General features: G+C 36.4%; 1 protein-coding gene across 1 annotated transcript in view; it reads right to left on the reverse strand.

The window, feature by feature from the left end:
* The window catches only part of LOC128211833 (helicase POLQ-like), a 386,931-nt gene that overhangs the window by 76,934 nt on the left and 284,641 nt on the right, over positions 1-25,356 (reverse strand). The gene's annotated exons all lie outside the window — the stretch shown is intronic.

Genomic DNA, 25,356 nt, shown 5'->3' on the forward strand with positions numbered 1-25,356 from the left:
AATAGTGGCTACCTAATTCCTGGTACAAACTATGTGCTTGTAAAAATATAAACTAGCACTAGCCTGTGCTTGGGACAAGGGGCTAAAATCAACAGATGGAAGGAATAAAAATAAACAGTGGCTACCTAATTCCTGGTACAAACTATGTGCTTGTGTTTATCTCAACTAGCACTAGCCTGTGCTTGGGACAAGGGGCTAAGATCAACAGATGAAAGGAACGAAATTGAATAGTGGCTACCTAATTCCTGGTACAAACTATGTGCTTGTAAAATTATAAATTAGCACTAGCCTGTGCTTGGGACAAGGGGCTTAAATCAACAGATGGAAGGAATTAAAATAAACAGTGGCTACCTAATTCCTGGTACAAACTATGTGCTTGTGTTTATTGCAACTAGCACTAGCCTGTGCTTGGGACAAGGGGCTTTAAATCAACATATGGAAGAAATAAACATAAACACTGGCTACCTTTTTCCTGGTACAAACTATGTGCTTGTTTAACTCTCAACTAGCACTAGCCTGTGCTTGGGACAAGGGGCTAAGATCAACAGATGAAAGGAACCAAATTGAACAGTGGCTACCTAGTTCCTGGTACAAACTATGTGCTTGTAAAATTATAAACTAGCACTAGCCTGTGCTTGGGACAAGGGGCTGCCAACAACAGATGGAAGGAATACAATTGAATAGTAGCTTCTTAATTCCTGTTTATTCATCCTTAAGCACTAGCCTGTTCTTTGGATTAAGGGACTACAATCATCAGATGCAAGGAAAAAGACTGGAGATGGCTTGTACAAATGAAGAATGCACTGGCACTAGCCTGTGCTTAGTAAAAGGGGCAACAAACAATGCCAAACAAAGTGATAATGATTCAAATTTTCTGACAATAAATTTTCAGATTTAAAATATTCATCATTACAATAACAATTAAAACATTTTTAAAATGTATATTTTAATGTATTTTTTAAACCAATGAATATAATCACAAAGATATAATCAAGATACACAAACTTATGTGAACATATGTCAATCAAAACCCAATTCACACCATCAAAAAAGAGTAATTAAAGACTAAGCCATCAAAGAATACTTGATGCAGGCTTACCAACTGTGAACCCAATCAAGGCTTGGGACCATGGACATTGAAAGCTTGGGCTTGGGGTGATTCATTTGCCACTTGTAACTAATTAGTATGTCAGATTAATTTCCAGCATATAAAATGACCCTCATTATATCAAATCATTAAATCAAACTTCTTAATCAAACATCTAAATACATTAAATTATTAGAAAAGTGAACTAAAGTTTTAAAACTAATAACACTCATTAAAGAGATTTTTGATAATATCTTTGTTAATCTAATAAACATAAAGAGTTAAAATCAGCAATTTAGATGTGCATAATAAACTGATCATTTGCTATTTTAAATAATATAATACAAATTTCAATCAGAAATATATTGTCAGAATATTCAATCTTTATATTTCATATGGCAAAGACCATAAGAATTTGTTTACAATATAAAGTTAGGGGCTTAAAGCTAAAAATGCAACGAATGAAAAGTGGCTACCTAATTCCTGGTACAAACTATGTGCTTGTCTTTATCTCAACTAGCACTAGCCTGTGCTTGGGACAAGGGGCTTAAATCAACATATGGAAGGAATAAAATTAAACAGTGGCTACCTTTTTCCTTGTACAAACTATGTGCTTGTTTAACTCTCAACTAGCACTAGCCTGTGCTTGGGACAAGGGGCTAAGATCAACAGATCAAAGAAACAAAATTGAATAGTGGCTACCTAATTCCTGGTACAAACTATGTGCTTGTAAAAATATAAACTAGCACTAGCCTGTGCTTGGGACAAGGGGCTAAAATCAACAGATGGAAGGAATAAAAATAAACAGTGGCTACCTAATTCCTGGTACAAACTATGTACTTGTGTTTATCTCAACTAGCACTAGCCTGTGCTTGGGACAAGGGGCTAAGATCAACAGATGAAAGGAACGAAATTGAATAGTGGCTACCTAATTCCTGGTACAAACTATGTGCTTGTAAAATTATAAATGAGCACTAGCCTGTGCTTGGGACAAGGGGCTTAAATCAACAGATGGAAGGAATAAAAATAAACAGTGGCTACCTAATTCCTGGTACAAACTATGTGCTTGTGTTTATTGCAACTAGCACTAGCCTGTGCTTGGGACAAGGGGCTAAAATCAACAGAAGAAAGGAACAGAATTGAAAAGTGGCTACCTAATTCCTGGTACAAACTATGTGCTTGTAAAATTATCAACTAGCACTAGCCTGTGCTTGGGACAAGGGGCTTAAATCAACAGATGATAGGAATAAAAATAAACAGTGGCTACCTAATTCCTGGTACAAACTATGTGCTTGTTTAACTCTCAACTAGCACTAGCCTGTGCTTGGGACAAGAGGCTAAGATCAACAGATGAAAGGAACCAAATTGAACAGTGGCTACCTAGTTCCTGGTACAAACTATGTGCTTGTAAAATTATAAACTAGCACTAGCCTGTGCTTGGGACAAGGGGCTGCAAACAACAGATGGAAGGAATACAATTGAATAGTAGCTTCTTAATTCCTGTTTATTCATCCTTAAGCACTAGCCTGTTCTTTGGATTAAGGGACTACAATCATCAGATGCAAGGAAAAAGACTGGAGATGGCTTGTACAAATGAAGAATGCACTGGCACTAGCCTGTGCTTAGTAAAAGGGGCAACAAACAATGCCAAACAAAGTGATAATGATTCAAATTTTCTGACAATAAATTTTCAGATTTAAAATATTCATCATTACAATAACAATTAAAACATTTTTAAAATGTATATTTTAATGTATTTTTTAAACCAATGAATATAATCACAAAGATATAATCAAGATACACAAACTTATGTGAACATATGTCAATCAAAACCCAATTCACACCTTAAAAAAAGAGTAATTAAAGTCTAAGCCATCAAAGAATACTTGATGCAGGCTTACCAACTGTGAACCCAATCAAGGCTTGGGACCATGGACATTGAAAGCTTGGGCTTGGGGTGATTCATTTGCCACTTGTAACTAATTAGTATGTCAGATTAATTTCCAGCATATAAAATGACCCTCAGTATATCAAATCATTAAATCAAACTTCTTAATCAAACATCTAAATACATTAAATTATTAGAAAAGTGAACTAAAGTTTTAAAACTAATATCACTCATTAAAGAGATTTTTGATAATATCTTTGTTAATCTAATAAACATAAAGAGTTAAAATCAGCAATTTAGATGTGCATAATAAAATGATCATTTGCTATTTTAAATAATATAATACAAATTTCAACCAGAAATATATTGTCAGAATATTCAATCTTTATATTTCATATGGCAAAGACCATAAGAATTTGTTTACAATATAAAGTTAGGGGCTTAAAGCTAAAATGCTACCTAATTCCTGGTACAAACTATGTGCTTGTCTTTATCTCAACTAGCACTAGCCTGTGCTTGGTACAAGGGGCTTAAATCAACATATGGAAGGAATAAAATTAAACAGTGGCTACCTTTTTCCTGGTACAAACTATATGCTTGTTTAACTCTCAACTAGCACTAGCCTGTGCTTGGGACAAGGGGCTAAGATCAACAGATCCAAGGAACAAAATTGAATAGTGGCTACCTAATTCCTGGTACAAACTATGTGCTTGTAAAATTATCAACTAGCACTAGCCTGTGCTTGGGACAAGGGGCTTAAATCAACAGATGATAGGAATAAAAATAAACAGTGGCTACCTAATTCCTGGTACAAACTATGTGCTTGTGTTTATCTCAATTAGCACTAGCCTGTGCTTGGGACAAGGGGCTAAGATCAACAGATGAAAGGAACGAAATTGAAAAGTGGACAGATGAAAGGAACAAAATTGAATAGTGGCTACCTAATTCCTGGTACAAACTATGTGCTTGTGTTTATCTCAATTAGCACTAGCCTGTGCTTGGGACAAGGGGCTAAGATCAACAGATGAAAGGAACGAAATTGAATAAAGGCTACCTAATTCCTGGTACAAACTATGTGCTTGTAAAATTATAAATTAGCACTAGCCTGTGCTTGGGACAAGGGGCTTAAATCAACAGATGGAAGGAATAAAAATAAACAGTGGCTACCTAATTCCTGGTACAAACTATGTGCTTGTGTTTATTGCAACTAGCACTAGCCTGTGCTTGGGACAAGGGGCTAAAATCAACAGAAGAAAGGAACAGAATTGAAAAGTGGCTACCTAATTCCTGGTACAAACTATGTGCTTGTAAAATTATCAACTAGCACTAGCCTGTCTTGGGACAAGGGGCTTAAATCAACATATGGAAGGAATAAAATTAAACAGTGGCTACCTTTTTCCTGGTACAAACTATGTGCTTGTTTAACTCTCAACTAGCACTAGCCTGTGCTTGGGACAAGGGGCTAAGATCAACAGATCCAAGGAACAAAATTGAATAGTGGCTACCTAATTCCTGGTACAAACTATGTGCTTGTAAAAATATAAACTAGCACTAGCCTGTGCTTGGGACAAGGGGCTAAAATCAACAGATGGAAGGAATAAAAATAAACAGTGGCTACCTAATTCCTGGTACAAACTATGTGCTTGTGTTTATCTCAACTAGCACTAGCCTGTGCTTGGGACAAGGGGCTAAGATCAACAGATGAAAGGAACGAAATTGAATAGTGGCTACCTAATTCCTGGTACAAACTATGTGCTTGTAAAATTATAAATTAGCACTAGCCTGTGCTTGGGACAAGGGGCTTAAATCAACAGATGGAAGGAATAAAAATAAACAGTGGCTACCTAATTCCTGGTACAAACTATGTGCTTGTGTTTATTGCAACTAGCACTAGCCTGTGCTTGGGACAAGGGGCTAAAATCAACAGAAGAAAGGAACAGAATTGAAAAGTGGCTACCTAATTCCTGGTACAAACTATGTCCTTGTGTTTATCTCAATTAGCACTAGCCTGTGCTTGGGACAAGGGGCTAAGATCAACAGATTAAAGGAACGAAATTGAAAAGTGGACAGATGAAAGGAACAAAATTGAATAGTGGCTACCTAATTCCTGGTACAAACTATGTGCTTGTAAAATTATCAACTAGCACTAGCCTGTGCTGGGACAAGGGGCTTAAATCAACAGATGGAAGGAATAAAAAATAAACAGTGGCTACCTAATTCCTGGTACAAACTATGTGCTTGTGTTTTTCTCAACTAGCACTAGCCTCTGCTTGGGACATGGGGCTAAGATCAACAGATGAAAGGAACGAATTTGAAAAGTGGACAGATGAAAGGAACAAAATTGAATAGTGGCTACCTAATTCCTGGTACAAACTATGTGCTTGTAAAATTATCAACTAGCACTAGCCTGTGCTTGGGACAAGGGGCTTAAATCAACAGATGGAAGGAATAAAAAATAAACAGTGTCTACCTAATTCCTGGTACAAAATATGTGCTTGTGTTTATCTCAACTAGCACTAGCCTGTGCTTGGGACAAGGGGCTTTAAATCAACATATGGAAGAAATACACATATACACTGGCTACCTTTTTCCTGGTACACACTATGTGCTTGTTTAACTCTCAACTAGCACTAGCCTGTGCTTGGGACAAGGGGCTAAGATCAACAGATGAAAGGAACCAAATTGAACAGTGGCTACCTAGTTCCTGGTACAAACTATGTGCTTGTAAAATTATAAACTAGCACTAGCCTGTGCTTGGGACAAGGGGCTGCAAACAACAGATGGAAGGAATACAATTGAATAGTAGCTTCTTAATTCCTGTTTATTCATCCTTAAGCACTAGCCTGTTCTTTGGATTAAGGGACTACAATCATCAGATGCAAGGAAAAAGACTGGAGATGGCTTGTACAAATGAAGAATGCACTGGCACTAGCCTGTGCTTAGTAAAAGGGGCAACAAACAATGCCAAACAAAGTGATAATGATTCAAATTTTCTGACAATAAATTTTCAGATTTAAAATATTCATCATTACAATAACAATTAAAACATTTTTAAAATGTATATTTTAATGTATTTTTTAAACCAATGAATATAATCACAAAGATATAATCAAGATACACAAACTTATGTGAACATATGTCAATCAAAACCCAATTCACACCATCAAAAAAGAGTAATTAAAGTCTAAGCCAGCAAAGAATACTTGATGCAGGCTTACCAACTGTGAACCCAATCAAGGCTTGGGACCATGGACATTGAAAGCTTGGGCTTGGGGTGATTCATTTGCCACTTGTAACTAATTAGTATGTCAGATTAATTTCCAGCATATAAAATGACCCTCAGTATATCAAATCATTAAATCAAACTTCTTAATCAAACATCTAAATACATTAAATTATTAGAAAAGTGAACTAAAGTTTTAAAACTAATAACACTCATTAAAGAGATTTTTGATAATATCTTTGTTAATCTAATAAACATAAAGAGTTAAAATCAGCAATTTAGATGTGCATAATAAACTGATCATTTGCTATTTTAAATAATATAATACAAATTTCAATCAGAAATATATTGTCAGAATATTCAATCTTTATATTTCATATGGCAAAGACAATAAGAATTTGTTTACAATATAAAGTTAGGGGCTTAAAGCTAAAAATGCAACGAATGAAAAGTGGCTACCTAATTCCTGGTACAAACTATGTGCTTGTCTTTATCTCAACTAGCACTAGCCTGTGCTTGGGACAAGGGGCTTAAATCAACATATGGAAGGAATAAAATTAAACAGTGGCTACCTTTTTCCTGGTACAAACTATATGCTTGTTTAACTCTCAACTAGCACTAGCCTGTGCTTGGGACAAGGGGCTAAGATCAACAGATCAAAGGAACAAAATTGAATAGTGGCTACCTAATTCCTGGTACAAACTATGTGCTTGTAAAAATATAAACTAGCACTAGCCTGTGCTTGGGACAAGGGGCTAAAATCAACAGATGGAAGGAATAAAAATAAACAGTGGCTACCTAATTCCTGGTACAAACTATGTGCTTGTGTTTATCTCAACTAGCACTAGCCTGTGCTTGGGACAAGGGGCTAAGATCAACAGATGAAAGGAACGAAATTGAATAGTGGCTACCTAATTCCTGGTACAAACTATGTGCTTGTAAAATTATAAATTAGCACTAGCCTGTGCTTGGGACAAGGGGCTTAAATCAACAGATGGAATGAATAAAAATAAACAGTGGCTACCTAATTCCTGGTACAAACTATGTGCTTGTGTTTATCTCAACTAGCACTAGCCTGTGCTTGGGACAAGGGGCTAAGATCAACAGATGAAAGGAACGAAATTGAATAGTGGCTACCTAATTCCTGGTACAAACTATGTGCTTGTAAAATTATAAATTAGCACTAGCCTGTGCTTGGGACAAGGGGCTTAAATTAACAGATGGAATGAATAAAAATAAACAGTGGCTACCTAATTCCTGGTACAAACTATGTGCTGGTGTTTATGGCAACTAGCACTAGCCTGTGCTTGGGACAAGGGGCTAAAATCAACAGAAGAAAGGAACAGAATTGAAAAGTGGCTACCTAATTCCTGGTACAAACTATGTGCTTGTAAAATTATCAACTAGCACTAGCCTGTGCTTGGGACAAGGGGCTTAAATCAACAGATGGAAGGAATAAAAATAAACAGTGGCTACCTAATTCCTGGTACAAACTATGTGCTTATCTCAACTAGCACTAGCCTGTGCTTGGGACAAGGGGCTAAGATCAACAGATGAAAGGACCGAAATTGAAAAGTGGACAGATGAAAGGAACAAAATTGAATAGTGGCTACCTAATTCCTGGTACAAACTATGTGCCTGTTTAACTCTCAACTAGCACAAGCCTGTGCTTGGGACAAGGGGCTAAGATCAACAGATGAAAGGAACCAAATTGAACAGTGGCTACCTAGTTCCTGGTACAAACTATGTGCTTGTAAAATTATAAACTAGCACTAGCCTGTGCTTGGGACAAGGGGCTGCAAACAACAGATGGAAGGAATACAATTGAATAGTAGCTTCTTAATTCCTGTTTATTCATCCTTAAGCACTAGCCTGTTCTTTGGATTAAGGGACTACAATCATCAGATGCAAGGAAAAAGACTGGAGATGGCTTGTACAAATGAAGAATGCACTGGCACTAGCCTGTGCTTAGTAAAAGGGGCAACAAACAATGCCAAACAAAGTGATAATGATTCAAATTTTCTGACAATAAATTTTCAGATTTAAAATATTCATCATTACAATAACAATAAAAACATTTTCAAAATATATATTTTAATGTATATTTTAAACCAATGAATATAATCACAAAGATATAATCAAGATACACAAACTTATGTGAACATATGTCAATCAAAACCCAATTCACACCATCAAAAAAGAGTAATTAAAGTCTAAGCCATCAAAGAATACTTGATGCAGGCTTACCAACTGTGAACCCAATCAAGGCTTGGGACCATGGACATTGAAAGCTTGGGCTTGGGGTGATTCATTTGCCACTTGTAACTAATTAGTATGTTAGATTAATTTCCAGCATATAAAATGACCCTCATTATATCAAATCATTAAATCAAACTTCTTAATCAAACATCTAAATACATTAAATTATTAGAAAAGTGAACTAAAGTTTTAAAACTAATAACACTCATTAAAGAGATTTTTGATAATATCTTTGTTAATCTAATAAACATAAAGAGTTAAAATCAGCAATTTAGATGTGCATAATAAACTGATCATTTGCTATTTTAAATAATATAATACAAATTTCAATCAGAAATATATTGTCAGAATATTCAATCTTTATATTTCATATGGCAAAGACCATAAGAATTTGTTTACAATATAAAGTTAGGGGCTTAAAGCTAAAAATGCAACGAATGAAAAGTGGCTACCTAATTCCTGGTACAAACTATGTGCTTGTCTTTATCTCAACTAGCACTAGTCTGTGCTTGGGACAAGGGGCTTAAATCAACATATGGAAGGAATAAAATTAAACAGTGGCTACCTTTTTCCTGGTACAAACTATGTGCTTGTTTAACTCTCAACTAGCACTAGCCTGTGCTTGGGACAAGGGGCTAAGATCAACAGATCAAAGGAACAAAATTGAATAGTGGCTACCTAATTCCTGGTACAAACTATGTGCTTGTAAAAATATAAACTAGCACTAGCCTGTGCTTGGGACAAGGGGCTAAAATCAACAGATGGAAGGAATAAAAATAAACAGTGGCTACCTAATTCCTGGTACAAACTATGTGCTTGTGTTTATCTCAACTAGCACTAGCCTGTGCTTGGGACAAGGGGCTAAGATCAACAGATGAAAGGAACGAAATTGAATAGTGGCTACCTAATTCCTGGTACAAACTATGTGCTTGTAAAATTATAAATTAGCACTAGCCTGTGCTTGGGACAAGGGGCTTAAATCAACAGATGGAAGGAATTAAAATAAACAGTGGCTACCTAATTCCTGGTACAAACTATGTGCTTGTGTTTATTGCAACTAGCACTAGCCTGTGCTTGGGACAAGGGGCTTTATATCAACATATGGAAGAAATAAACATATACACTGGCTACCTTTTTCCTGGTACAAACTATGTGCTTGTTTAACTCTCAACTAGCACTAGCCTGTGCTTGGGACAAGGGGCTAAGATCAACAGATGAAAGGAACCAAATTGAACAGTGGCTACCTAGTTCCTGGTACAAACTATGTGCTTGTAAAATTATAAACTAGCACTAGCCTGTGCTTGGGACAAGGGGCTGCCAACAACAGATGGAAGGACTACAATTGAATAGTAGCTTCTTAATTCCTGTTTATTCATCCTTAAGCACTAGCCTGTTCTTTGGATTAAGGGACTACAATCATCAGATGCAAGGAAAAAGACTGGAGATGGCTTGTACAAATGAAGAATGCACTGGCACTAGCCTGTGCTTAGTAAAAGGGGCAACAAACAATGCCAAACAAAGTGATAATGATTCAAATTTTCTGACAATAAATTTTCAGATTTAAAATATTCATCATTACAATAACAATTAAAACATTTTTAAAATGTATATTTTAATGTATTTTTTAAACCAATGAATATAATCACAAAGATATAATCAAGATACACAAACTTATGTGAACATATGTCAATCAAAACCCAATTCACACCATCAAAAAAGAGTAATTAAAGACTAAGCCATCAAAGAATACTTGATGCAGGCTTACCAACTGTGAACCCAATCAAGGCTTGGGACCATGGACATTGAAAGCTTGGGCTTGGGGTGATTCATTTGCCACTTGTAACTAATTAGTATGTCAGATTAATTTCCAGCATATAAAATGACCCTCATTATATCAAATCATTAAATCAAACTTCTTAATCAAACATCTAAATACATTAAATTATTAGAAAAGTGAACTAAAGTTTTAAAACTAATAACACTCATTAAAGAGATTTTTGATAATATCTTTGTTAATCTAATAAACATAAAGAGTTAAAATCAGCAATTTAGATGTGCATAATAAACTGATCATTTGCTATTTTAAATAATATAATACAAATTTCAATCAGAAATATATTGTCAGAATATTCAATCTTTATATTTCATATGGCAAAGACCATAAGAATTTGTTTACAATATAAAGTTAGGGGCTTAAAGCTAAAAATGCAACGAATGAAAAGTGGCTACCTAATTCCTGGTACAAACTATGTGCTTGTCTTTATCTCAACTAGCACTAGCCTGTGCTTGGGACAAGGGGCTTAAATCAACATATGGAAGGAATAAAATTAAACAGTGGCTACCTTTTTCCTTGTACAAACTATGTGCTTGTTTAACTCTCAACTAGCACTAGCCTGTGCTTGGGACAAGGGGCTAAGATCAACAGATCAAAGAAACAAAATTGAATAGTGGCTACCTAATTCCTGGTACAAACTATGTGCTTGTAAAAATATAAACTAGCACTAGCCTGTGCTTGGGACAAGGGGCTAAAATCAACAGATGGAAGGAATAAAAATAAACAGTGGCTACCTAATTCCTGGTACAAACTATGTACTTGTGTTTATCTCAACTAGCACTAGCCTGTGCTTGGGACAAGGGGCTAAGATCAACAGATGAAAGGAACGAAATTGAATAGTGGCTACCTAATTCCTGGTACAAACTATGTGCTTGTAAAATTATAAATGAGCACTAGCCTGTGCTTGGGACAAGGGGCTTAAATCAACAGATGGAAGGAATTAAAATAAACAGTGGCTACCTAATTCCTGGTACAAACTATGTGCTTGTGTTTATTGCAACTAGCACTAGCCTGTGCTTGGGACAAGGGGCTAAAATCAACAGAAGAAAGGAACAGAATTGAAAAGTGGCTACCTATGTCCTGGTACAAACTATGTCCTTGTGTTAATCTCAATTAGCACTAGCCTGTGCTTGGGACAAGGGGCTAAGATCAACAGGTTAAAGGAACGAAATTGAAAAGTGGACAGATGAAAGGAACAAAATTGAATAGTGGCTACCTAATTCCTGGTACAAACTATGTGCTTGTAAAATTATCAACAAGCACTAGCCTGTGCTTGGGACAAGGGGCTTAAATCAACAGATGGAAGGAATAAAAAATAAACAGTGGCTACCTAATTCCTGGTACAAACTATGTGCTTGTGTTTTTCTCAACTAGCACTAGCCTCTGCTTGGGACATGGGGCTAAGATCAACAGATGAAAGGAACGAATTTGAAAAGTGGACAGATGAAAGGAACAAAATTGAATAGTGGCTACCTAATTCCTGGTACAAACTATGTGCTTGTAAAATTATCAACTAGCACTAGCCTGTGCTTGGGACAAGGGGCTTAAATCAACAGATGGAAGGAATAAAAATAAACAGTGTCTACCTAATTCCTGGTACAAACTATGTGCTTGTGTTTATCTCAACTAGCACTAGCCTGTGCTTGGGACAAGGGGCTTTAAATCAACATATGGAAGAAATAAACATATACACTGGCTACCTTTTTCCTGGTACAAACTATGTGCTTGTTTAACTCTCAACTAGCACTAGCCTGTGCTTGGGACAAGGGGCTAAGATCAACAGATGAAAGGAACCAAATTAAACAGTGGCTACCTAGTTCCTGGTACAAACTATGTGCTTGTAAAATTATAAACTAGCACTAGCCTGTGCTTGGGACAAGGGGCTAAAATCAACAGAAGAAAGGAACGAAATTGAATAGTTGACAGATGAAAGGAACAAAATTGAATAGTGTCTACCTAATTCCTGGTACAAACTATGTGCTTGTAAAATTATCAACTAGCACTAGCCTGTGCTTGGGAAAAGGGGCTTAAATCAACATATGGAAGGAATAAAATTAAACAGTGGCTACCTTTTTCCTGGTACAAACTATGTGCTTGTTTAACTCTCAACTAGCACTAGCCTGTGCTTGGGACAAGGGGCTAAGATCAACAGATCAAAGGAACAAAATTGAATAGTGGCTACCTAGTTCCTGGTACAAACTATCTGCTTGTAAAAATATAAACTAGCACTAGCCTGTGCTTGGGACAATGGGCTAAAATCAACAGATAAAAGGAATAAAAATAAACAGTGGCTACCTAATTCCTGGTACAAACTATGTGCTTGTGTTTATCTCAACTAGCACTAGCCTGTGCTTGGGACAAGGGGCTAAGATCAACAGATGAAAGGAACGAAATTGAGTAGTGGCTACCTAATTCCTGGTACAAACTATGTGCTTGTAAAATTATAAATTAGCACTAGCCTCTGCTTGGGACAAGGGGCTTAAATCAACAGATGGAAGGAATAAAAATAAACAGTGGCTACCTAATTCCTGGTACAAACTATGTGCTTGTGTTTATCTCAACTAGCACTAGCCTGTGCTTGGGACAAGGGGCTAAGATCAACAGATGAAAGGAACGAAATTGAAAAGTGGACAGATGAAAGGAACAAAATTGAATAGTGGCTACCTAATTCCTGGTACAAACTATGTGCTTGTAAAATTATCAACTAGCACTAGCCTGTGCTTGGGACAAGGGGCTTAAATCAACAGATGGAAGGAATAAAAATAAACAGTGGCTACCTAATTCCTGGTACAAACTATGTGCTTGTGTTTATCTCAACTAGCACTAGCCTGTGCTTGGGACAAGGGGCTAAGATCAACAGATGAAAGGAACGAAATTGAAAAGTGGACAGATGAAAGGAACAAAATTGAATAGTGGCTACCTAATTCCTGGTACAAACTATGTGCCTGTTTAACTCTCAACTAGCACAAGCCTGTGCTTCGGACAAGGGGCTAAGATCAACAGATGAAAGGAACCAAATTGAACAGTGGCTACCTAGTTCCTGGTACAAACTATGTGCTTGTAAAATTATAAACTAGCACTAGCCTGTGTTTGGGACAAGGGGCTGCAAACAACAGATGGAAGGAATACAATTGAATAGTAGCTTCTTAATTCCTGTTTATTCATCCTTAAGCACTAGCCTGTTCTTTGGATTAAGGGACTACAATCATCAGATGCAAGGAAAAAGACTGGAGATGGCTTGTACAAATGAAGAATGCACTGGCACTAGCCTGTGCTTAGTAAAAGGGGCAACAAACAATGCCAAACAAAGTGATAATGATTCAAATTTTCTGACAATAAATTTTCAGATTTAAAATATTCATCATTACAATAACAATTAAAACATTTTTAAAATGTATATTTTAATGTATTTTTTAAACCAATGAATATAATCACAAAGATATAATCAAGATACACAAACTTATGTGAACATATGTCAATCAAAACCCAATTCACACCATCAAAAAAGAGTAATTAAAGTCTAAGCCATCAAAGAATACTTGATGCAGGCTTACCAACTGTGAACCCAATCCAGGCTTGGGACCATGGACATTGAAAGCTTGGGCTTGGGGTGATTCATTTGCCACTTGTAACTAATTAGTATGTCAGATTAATTTCCAGCATATAAAATGACCCTCATTATATCAAATCATTAAATCAAACTTCTTAATCAAACATCTAAATACATTAAATTATTAGAAAAGTGAACTAAAGTTTTAAAACTAATAACACTCATTAAAGAGATTTTTGATAATATCTTTGTTAATCTAATAAACATAAAGAGTTAAAATCAGCAATTTAGATGTGCATAATAAACTGATCATTTGCTATTTTAAATAATATAATACAAATTTCAATCAGAAATATATTGTCAGAATATTCAATCTTTATATTTCATATGGCAAAGACCATAAGAATTTGTTTACAATATAAAGTTAGGGGCTTAAAGCTAAAAATGCAACGAATGAAAAGTGGCTACCTAATTCCTGGTACAAACTATGTGCTTGTCTTTATCTCAACTAGCACTAGCCTGTGCTTGGGACAAGGGGCTTAAATCAACATATGGAAGGAATAAAATTAAACAGTGGCTACCTTTTTCCTTGTACAAACTATGTGCTTGTTTAACTCTCAACTAGCACTAGCCTGTGCTTGGGACAAGGGGCTAAGATCAACAGATCAAAGAAACAAAATTGAATAGTGGCTACCTAATTCCTGGTACAAACTATGTGCTTGTAAAAATATAAACTAGCACTAGCCTGTGCTTGGGACAAGGGGCTAAAATCAACAGATGGAAGGAATAAAAATAAACAGTGGCTACCTAATTCCTGGTACAAACTATGTACTTGTGTTTATCTCAACTAGCACTAGCCTGTGCTTGGGACAAGGGGCTAAGATCAACAGATGAAAGGAACGAAATTGAATAGTGGCTACCTAATTCCTGGTACAAACTATGTGCTTGTAAAATTATAAATGAGCACTAGCCTGTGCTTGGGACAAGGGGCTTAAATCAACAGATGGAAGGAATTAAAATAAACAGTGGCTACCTAATTCCTGGTACAAACTATGTGCTTGTGTTTATTGCAACTAGCACTAGCCTGTGCTTGGGACAAGGGGCTAAAATCAACAGAAGAAAGGAACAGAATTGAAAAGTGGCTACCTATGTCCTGGTACAAACTATGTCCTTGTGTTAATCTCAATTAGCACTAGCCTGTGCTTGGGACAAGGGGCTAAGATCAACAGGTTAAAGGAACGAAATTGAAAAGTGGACAGATGAAAGGAACAAAATTGAATAGTGGCTACCTAATTCCTGGTACAAACTATGTGCTTGTAAAATTATCAACAAGCACTAGCCTGTGCTTGGGACAAGGGGCTTAAATCAACAGATGGAAGGAATAAAAAATAAACAGTGGCTACCTAATTCCTGGTACAAACTATGTGCTTGTGTTTTTCTCAACTAGCACTAGCCTCTGCTTGGGACATGGGGCTAAGATCAACAGATGAAAGGAACGAATTTGAAAAGTGGACAGATGAAAGGAACAAAATTGAATAGTGGCTACCTAATTCCTGGTACAAACTATGTGCTTGTAAAATTATCAACTAGCACTAGCCTGTGCTTGGGACAAGGGGCTTAAATCAACAGATGGAAGGAATAAAAATAAACAGTGTCTACCTAATTCCTGGTACAAACTATGTGCTTGTGTTTATCTCAACTAGCACTAGCCTGTGCTTGGGACAAGGGGCTTTAAATCAACATATGGAAGAAATAAACATATACACTGGCTACCTTTTTCCTGGTACAAACTATGTGCTTGTTTAACTCTCAACTAGCACTAGCCTGTGCTTGGGACAAGGGGCTAAGATCAACAGATGAAAGGAACCAAATTAAACAGTGGCTACCTAGTTCCTGGTACAAACTATGTGCTTGTAAAATTATAAACTAGCACTAGCCTGTGCTTGGGACAAGGGGCTAAAATCAACAGAAGAAAGGAACGAAATTGAATAGTTGACAGATGAAAGGAACAAAATTGAATAGTGTCTACCTAATTCCTGGTACAAACTATGTGCTTGTAAAATTATCAACTAGCACTAGCCTGTGCTTGGGAAAAGGGGCTTAAATCAACATATGGAAGGAATAAAATTAAACAGTGGCTACCTTTTTCCTGGTACAAACTATGTGCTTGTTTAACTCTCAACTAGCACTAGCCTGTGCTTGGGACAAGGGGCTAAGATCAACAGATCAAAGGAACAAAATTGAATAGTGGCTACCTAGTTCCTGGTACAAACTATCTGCTTGTAAAAATATAAACTAGCACTAGCCTGTGCTTGGGACAATGGGCTAAAATCAACAGATAAAAGGAATAAAAATAAACAGTGGCTACCTAATTCCTGGTACAAACTATGTGCTTGTGTTTATCTCAACTAGCACTAGCCTGTGCTTGGGACAAGGGGCTAAGATCAACAGATGAAAGGAACGAAATTGAGTAGTGGCTACCTAATTCCTGGTACAAACTATGTGCTTGTAAAATTATAAATTAGCACTAGCCTCTGCTTGGGACAAGGGGCTTAAATCAACAGATGGAAGGAATAAAAATAAACAGTGGCTACCTAATTCCTGGTACAAACTATGTGCTTGTGTTTATCTCAACTAGCACTAGCCTGTGCTTGGGACAAGGGGCTAAGATCAACAGATGAAAGGAACGAAATTGAAAAGTGGACAGATGAAAGGAACAAAATTGAATAGTGGCTACCTAATTCCTGGTACAAACTATGTGCTTGTAAAATTATCAACTAGCACTAGCCTGTGCTTGGGACAAGGGGCTTAAATCAACAGATGGAAGGAATAAAAATAAACAGTGGCTACCTAATTCCTGGTACAAACTATGTGCTTGTGTTTATCTCAACTAGCACTAGCCTGTGCTTGGGACAAGGGGCTAAGATCAACAGATGAAAGGAACGAAATTGAAAAGTGGACAGATGAAAGGAACAAAATTGAATAGTGGCTACCTAATTCCTGGTACAAACTATGTGCCTGTTTAACTCTCAACTAGCACAAGCCTGTGCTTCGGACAAGGGGCTAAGATCAACAGATGAAAGGAACCAAATTGAACAGTGGCTACCTAGTTCCTGGTACAAACTATGTGCTTGTAAAATTATAAACTAGCACTAGCCTGTGTTTGGGACAAGGGGCTGCAAACAACAGATGGAAGGAATACAATTGAATAGTAGCTTCTTAATTCCTGTTTATTCATCCTTAAGCACTAGCCTGTTCTTTGGATTAAGGGACTACAATCATCAGATGCAAGGAAAAAGACTGGAGATGGCTTGTACAAATGAAGAATGCACTGGCACTAGCCTGTGCTTAGTAAAAGGGGCAACAAACAATGCCAAACAAAGTGATAATGATTCAAATTTTCTGACAATAAATTTTCAGATTTAAAATATTCATCATTACAATAACAATTAAAACATTTTTAAAATGTATATTTTAATGTATTTTTTAAACCAATGAATATAATCACAAAGATATAATCAAGATACACAAACTTATGTGAACATATGTCAATCAAAACCCAATTCACACCATCAAAAAAGAGTAATTAAAGTCTAAGCCATCAAAGAATACTTGATGCAGGCTTACCAACTGTGAACCCAATCCAGGCTTGGGACCATGGACATTGAAAGCTTGGGCTTGGGGTGATTCATTTGCCACTTGTAACTAATTAGTATGTCAGATTAATTTCCAGCATATAAAATGACCCTCATTATATCAAATCATTAAATCAAACTTCTTAATCAAACATCTAAATACATTAAATTATTAGAAAAGTGAACTAAAGTTTTAAAACTAATAACACTCATTAAAGAGATTTTTGATAATATCTTTGTTAATCTAATAAACATAAAGAGTTAAAATCAGCAATTTAGATGTGCATAATAAACTGATCATTTGCTATTTTAAATAATATAATACAAATTTCAATCAGAAATATATTGTCAGAATATTCAATCTTTATATTTCATATGGCAAAGACCATAAGAATTTGTTTACACTACAAAGTTAGGGGCTTAAAGCTAAAAATGCAACGAATGAAAAGTGGCTACCTAATTCCTGGTACAAACTATGTGCTTGTCTTTATCTCAACTAGCACTAGCCTGTGCTTGGGACAAGGGGCTTAAATCAACATATGGAAGGAATAAAATTAAACAGTGGCTACCTTTTTCCTTGTACAAACTATGTGCTTGTTTAACTCTCAACTAGCACTAGCCTGTGCTTGGGACAAGGGGCTAAGATCAACAGATCAAAGAAACAAAATTGAATAGTGGCTATCTTATTCCTGGTACAAACTATGTGCTTGTAAAAATATAAACTAGCACTAGCCTGTGCTTGGGACAAGGGGCTAAAATCAACAGATGGAAGGAATAAAAATAAACAGTGGCTACCTAATTCCTGGTACAAACTATGTGCTTGTGTTTATCTCAACTAGCACTAGCCTGTGCTTGGGACAAGGGGCTAAGATCAACAGATGAAAGGAACGAAATTGAATAGGGGCTACCTAATTCCTGGTACAAACTATGTGCTTGTAAAATTATAAATTAGCACTAGCCTGTGCTTGGGACAAGGGGCTTAAATCAACAGATGGAAGGAATAAAAATAAACAGTGGCTACCTAATTCCTGGTACAAATTATGTGCTTGTGTTTATTGCAACTAGCACTAGCCTGTGCTTGGGACAAGGGGCTAAAATCAACAGAAGAAAGGAACAGAATTGAAAAGTGGCTACCTAATTCCTGGTACAAACTATGTGCTTGTAAAATTATAAACTAGCACTAGCCTGTGCTTGGGACAAGGGGCTTAAATCAACAGATGGAAGGAATAAAAATAAACAGTGGCTACCTAATTCCTGGTACAAACTATGTGCTTGTGTTTATCTCAACTAGCACTAGCCTGTGCTTGGGACAAGGGGCTAAGATCAACAGATGAAAGGAACGAAATTGAATAGTGGCTACCTAATTCCTGGTACAAACTATGTGCTTGTAAAATTATAAATTAGCACTAGCCTGTGCTTGGGACAAGGGGCTTAAATCAACAGATGGAAGGAATAAAAATAAACAGTGGCTACCTAATTCCTGGTACAAACTATGTGCCTGTGTTTATTGCAACTAGCACTAGCCTGTGCTTGGGACAAGGGGCTAAAATCAACAGAAGAAAGGAACAGAATTGAAAAGTGGCTACCTAATTTCTGGTACAAACTATGTGCTTGTAAAATTATCAACTAGCACTAGCCTGTGCTTGGGACAAGGGGCTTAAATCAACAGATGGAAGGAATAAAAATAAACAGTGGCTACCTAATTCCTGGTACAAACTATGTGCTTGTGTTTATCTCAACTAGCACTAGCCTGTGCTTGGGACAAGGGGCTAAGATCAACAGATGAAAGGAACGAAATTGAAAAGTGGACAGATGAAAGGAACAAAATTGAATATTGGCTACCTAATTCCTGGTACAAAATATGTGCTTGTAAAATTATCAACTAGCACTAGCCTGTGCTTGGGACAAGGGGCTTAAATCAACAGATGGAAGGAATAAAAATAAACAGTGGCTACCTAATTCCTGGTACAAACTATGTGCTTGTGTTTATCTCAACTAGCACTAGCCTGTGCTTGGGACAAGGGGCTTTAAATCAACATATGGAAGAAATAAACATATACACTGGCTACCTTTTTCCTGGTACAAACTATGTGCTTGTTTAACTCTCAACTAGCACTAGCCTGTGCTTGGGACAAGAGGCTAAGATCAACAGATGAAAGGAACCAAATTGAACAGTGGCTACCTAGTTCCTGGTACAAACTATGTGCTTGTAAAATTATAAACTAGCACTAGCCTGTGCTTGGGACAAGGGGCTGCAAACAACAGATGGAAGGAATACAATTGAATAGTAGCTTCTTAATTCCTGTTTATTCATCCTTAAGCACTAGCCTGTTCTTTGGATTAAGGGACTACAATCATCAGATGCAAGGAAAAAGACTGGAGATGGCTTGTACAAATGAAGAATGCACTGGCACTAGCCTGTGCTTAGTAAAAGGGGCAACAAACAATGCCAAACAAAGTGATAATGATTCAAATTTTCTGACAATAAATTTTCAGATTTAAAATATTCATCATTACAATAACAATAAAAACATTTTCATAATGTATATTTTAAACCAATGAATATAATCACAAAGATATAATCAAGATACACAAACTTATGTGAACATATGTCAATCAAAACCCAATTCACACCATCAAAAAAGAGTAATTAAAGTCTAAGCCATCAAAGAATACTTGATGCAGGCTTACCAACTGTGAACCCAATCAAGGCTTGGGACCATGGACATTGAAAGCTTGGGCTTGGGGTGATTCATTTGCCACTTGTAACTAATTAGTATGTCAGATTAATTTCCAGCATATAAAATGACCCTCATTATATCAAATCATTAAATCAAACTTCTTAATCAAACATCTAAATACATTAAATTATTAGAAAAGTGAACTAAAGTTTTAAAACTTATAACACTCATTAAAGAGATTTTTGATAATATCTTTGTTAATCTAATAAACATAAAGAGTTAAAATCAGCAATTTAGATGTGCATAATAAACTGATCATTTGCTATTTTAAATAATATAATACAAATTTCAATCAGAAATATATTGTCAGAATATTCAATCTTTATATTTCATATGGCAAAGACCATAAGAATTTGTTTACAATATAAAGTTAGGGGCTTAAAGCTAAAAATGCAACGAATGAAAAGTGGCTACCTAATTCCTGGTACAAACTATGTGCTTGTCTTTATCTCAACTAGCACTAGCCTGTGCTTGGGACAAGGGGCTTAAACCAACATATGGAAGGAATAAAATTAAACAGTGGCTACCTTTTTCCTGGTACAAACTATATGCTTGTTTAACTCTCAACTAGCACTAGCCTGTGCTTGGGACAAGGGGCTAAGATCAACAGATCAAAGGAACAAAATTGAATAGTGGCTACCTAATTCCTGGTACAAACTATGTGCTTGTAAAAATATAAACTAGCACTAGCCTGTGCTTGGGACAAGGGGCTAAAATCAACAGATGGAAGGAATAAAAATAAACAGTGGCTACCTAATTCCTGGTACAAACTATGTGCTTGTGTTTATCTCAACTAGCACTAGCCTGTGCTTGGGACAAGGGGCTTAAATCAACAGATGATAGGAATAAAAATAAACAGTGGCTACCTAATTCCTGGTACAAACTATGTGCTTGTAAAATTATCAACTAGCACTAGCCTGTGCTTGGGACAAGGGGCTAAGATCAACAGATGATAGGAACGAAATTGAAAAGTGGACAGATGAAAGGAACAAAATTGAATAGTGGCTACCTAATTCCTGGTACAAACTATGTGCTTGTAAAATTATCAACTAGCACTAGCCTGTGCTTGGGACAAGGGGCTTAAATCAACAGATGGAAGGAATAAAAATAAACAGTGGCTACCTAATTCCTGGTACAAACTATGTGCTTGTGTTTATCTCAACTAGCACTAGCCTGTGCTTGGGACAAGGGGCTAAGATGAACAGATGAAAGGAACGAAATTGAAAAGTGGACAGATGAAAGGAACAAAATTGAATAGTGGCTACCTAATTCCTGGTACAAACTATGTGCCTGTTTAACTCTCAACTAGCACAAGCCTGTGCTTGGGACAAGGGGCTAAGATCAACAGATGAAAGGAACCAAATTGAACAGTGGCTACCTAGTTCCTGGTACAAACTATGTGCTTGTAAAATTATAAACTAGCACTAGCCTGTGCTTGGGACAAGGGGCTGCAAACAACAGATGGAAGGAATACAATTGAATAGTAGCTTCTTAATTCCTGTTTATTCATCCTTAAGCACTAGCCTGTTCTTTGGATTAAGGGACTACAATCATCAGATGCAAGGAAAAAGACTGGAGATGGCTTGTACAAATGAAGAATGCACTGGCACTAGCCTGTGCTTAGTAAAAGGGGCAACAAACAATGCCAAACAAAGTGATAATGATTCAAATTTTCTGACAATAAATTTTCAGATTTAAAATATTCATCATTACAATAACAATAAAAACATTTTCAAAATATATATTTTAATGTATATTTTAAACCAATGAATATAATCACAAAGATATAATCAAGATACACAAACTTATGTGAACATATGTCAATAAAAACCCAATTCACACCATCAAAAAAGAGTAATTAAAGTCTAAGCCATCAAAGAATACTTGATGCAGGCTTACCAACTGTGAACCCAATCAAGGCTTGGGACCATGGACATTGAAAGCTTGGGCTTGGGGTGATTCATTTGCCACTTGTAACTAATTAGTATGTCAGATTAATTTCCAGCATATAAAATGACCCTCAGTATATCAAATCATTAAATCAAACTTCTTAATCAAACATCTAAATACATTAAATTATTAGAAAAGTGAACTAAAGTTTTAAAACTAATAACACTCATTAAAGAGATTTTTAATAACATCTTTGTTAATCTAATAAACATAAAGAGTTAAAATCAGCAATTTAGATGTGCATAATAAACTGATCATTTGCTATTTTAAATAATATAATACAAATTTCAATCAGAAATATATTGTCAGAATATTCAATCTTTATATTTCATATGGCAAAGACCATAAGAATTTGTTTACAATATAAAGTTAGGGGCTTAAAGCTAAAAATGCAACGAATGAACAGTGGCTACCTAATTCCTGGTACAAACTATGTGCTTGTCTTTATCTCAACTAGCACTAGCCTGTGCTTGGGACAAGGGGCTTAAATCAACATATGGAAGGAATAAAATTAAACAGTGGCTACCTTTTTCCTGGTACAAACTATATGCTTGTTTAACTCTCAACTAGCACTAGCCTGTGCTTGGGACAAGGGGCTAAGATCAACAGATCAAAGGAACAAAATTGAATAGTGGCTACCTAATTCCTGGTACAAACTATGTGCTTGTAAAAATATAAACTAGCACTAGCCTGTGCTTGGGACAAGGGGCTAAAATCAACAGATGGAAGGAATAAAAATAAACAGTGGCTACCTAATTCCTGGTACAAACTATGTGCTTGTGTTTATCTCAACTAGCACTAGCCTGTGCTTGGGACAAGGGGCTAAGATCAACAGATGATAGGAATAAAAATAAACAGTGGCTACCTAATTCCTGGTACAAACTATGTGCTTGTAAAATTATAAATTAGCACTAGCCTGTGCTTGGGACAAGGGGCTTAAATCAACAGATGGAAGGAATTAAAATAAACAGTGGCTACCTAATTCCTGGTACAAACTATGTGCTTGTGTTTATTGCAACTAGCACTAGCCTGTGCTTGGGACAAGGGGCTAAAATCAACAGAAGAAAGGAACAGAATTGAAAAGTGGCTACCTAATTCCTGGTACAAACTATGTGCTTGTAAAATTATCAACTAGCACTAGCCTGTGCTTGGGACAAGGGGCTTAAATCAACAGATGATAGGAATAAAAATAAACAGTGGCTACCTTATTCCTGGTACAAACTATGTGCTTGTAAAATTATCAACTAGCACTAGCCTGTGCTTGGGACAAGGGGCTTAAATCAACAGATGATAGGAATAAAAATAAACAGTGGCTACCTAATTCCTGGTACAAACTATGTCCTTGTGTTTATCTCAATTAGCACTAGCCTGTGCTTGGGACAAGGGGCTAAGATCAACAGATTAAAGGAACGAAATTGAAAAGTGGACAGATGAAAGGAACAAAATTGAATAGTGGCTACCTAATTCCTGGTACAAACTATGTGCTTGTAAAATTATCAACTAGCACTAGCCTGTGCTTGGGACAAGGGGCTTAAATCAACAGATGGAAGGAATAAAAAATAAACAGTGGCTACCTAATTCCTGGTACAAACTATGTGCTTGTGTTTTTCTCAACTAGCACTAGCCTCTGCTTGGGACAAGGGGCTAAGATCAACAGATGAAAGGAACGAATTTGAAAAGTGGACAGATGAAAGGAACAAAATTGAATAGTGGCTACCTAATTCCTGGTACAAACTATGTGCTTGTAAAATTATCAACTAGCACTAGCCTGTGCTTGGGACAAGGGGCTTAAATCAACAGATGGAAGGAATAAAAATAAACAGTGTCTACCTAATTCCTGGTACAAACTATGTGCTTGTGTTTATCTCAACTAGCACTAGCCTTTGCTTGGGACAAGGGGCTTTAAATCAACATATGGAAGAAATAAACATATACACTGGCTACCTAATTCCTGGTACAAACTATGTGCTTGTTTAACTCTCAACTAGCACTAGCCTGTGCTTGGGACAAGGGGCTAAGATCAACAGATCAAAGGAACAAAATTGAATAGTGGCTACCTAATTCCTGGTACAAACTATCTGCTTGTAAAAATATAAACTAGCACTAGCCTGTGCTTGGGACAAGGGGCTAAAATCAACAGATGGAAGGAATAAAAATAAACAGTGGCTACCTAATTCCTGGTACAAACTATGTGTTTGTGTTTATCTCAACTAGCACTAGCCTGTGCTTGGGACAAGGGGCTAAAATCAACAGAAGAAAGGAACGAAATTGAATAGTGGACAGATGAAAGGAACAAAATTGAATAGTGGCTACCTAATTCCTGGTACAAACTATGTGCTTGTAAAATTATCAACTAGCACTAGCCTGTGCTTGGGGAAAGGGGCTTAAATCAACATATGGAAGGAATAAAATTAAACAGTGGCTACCTAGTTCCTGGTACAAACTATGTGCTTGTTTAACTCTCAACTAGCACTAGCCTGTGCTTGGGACAAGGGGCTAAGATCAACAGATCAAAGGAACAAAATTGAATAGTGGCTACCTAATTCCTGGTACAAAACTATGTGCTTGTAAAATTATAAATTAGCACTAGCCTGTGCTTGGGACAAGGGGCTTAAATCAACAGATGGAAGGAATAAAAATAAACAGTGGCTACCTAATTCCTGGTATAAACTATGTGCTTGTGTTTATTGCAACTAGCACTAGCCTGTGCTTGGGACAAGGGGCTAAAATCAACAGAAGAAAGGAACAGAATTGAAAAGTGGCTACCTAATTCCTGGTACAAACTATGTGCTTGTAAAATTATCAACTAGCACTAGCCTGTGCTTGGGACAAGGGGCTTAAATCAACAGATGATAGGAATAAAAATAAACAGTGGCTACCTAATTCCTGGTACAAACTATGTGCTTGTAAAATTATCAACTAGCACTAGCCTGTGCTTGGGACAAGGGGCTTAAATCAACAGATGATAGGAACGAAATTGAAAAGTGGACAGATGAAAGGAACAAAATTGAATAGTGGCTACCTAATTCCTGGTACAAACTATGTGCTTGTAAAATTATCAACTAGCACTAGCCTGTGCTTGGGAGAAGGGGCTTAAATCAACAGATGGAAGGAATAAAAATAAACAGTGGCTACCTAATTCCTGGTTCAAACTATGTGCTTGTGTTTATCTCAACTAGCACTAGCCTG

The sequence above is a fragment of the Mya arenaria genome, chromosome 12, assembly GCF_026914265.1.
Source record: "Mya arenaria isolate MELC-2E11 chromosome 12, ASM2691426v1".
Classification (NCBI taxonomy): Eukaryota; Metazoa; Mollusca; class Bivalvia; order Myida; family Myidae; genus Mya; species Mya arenaria.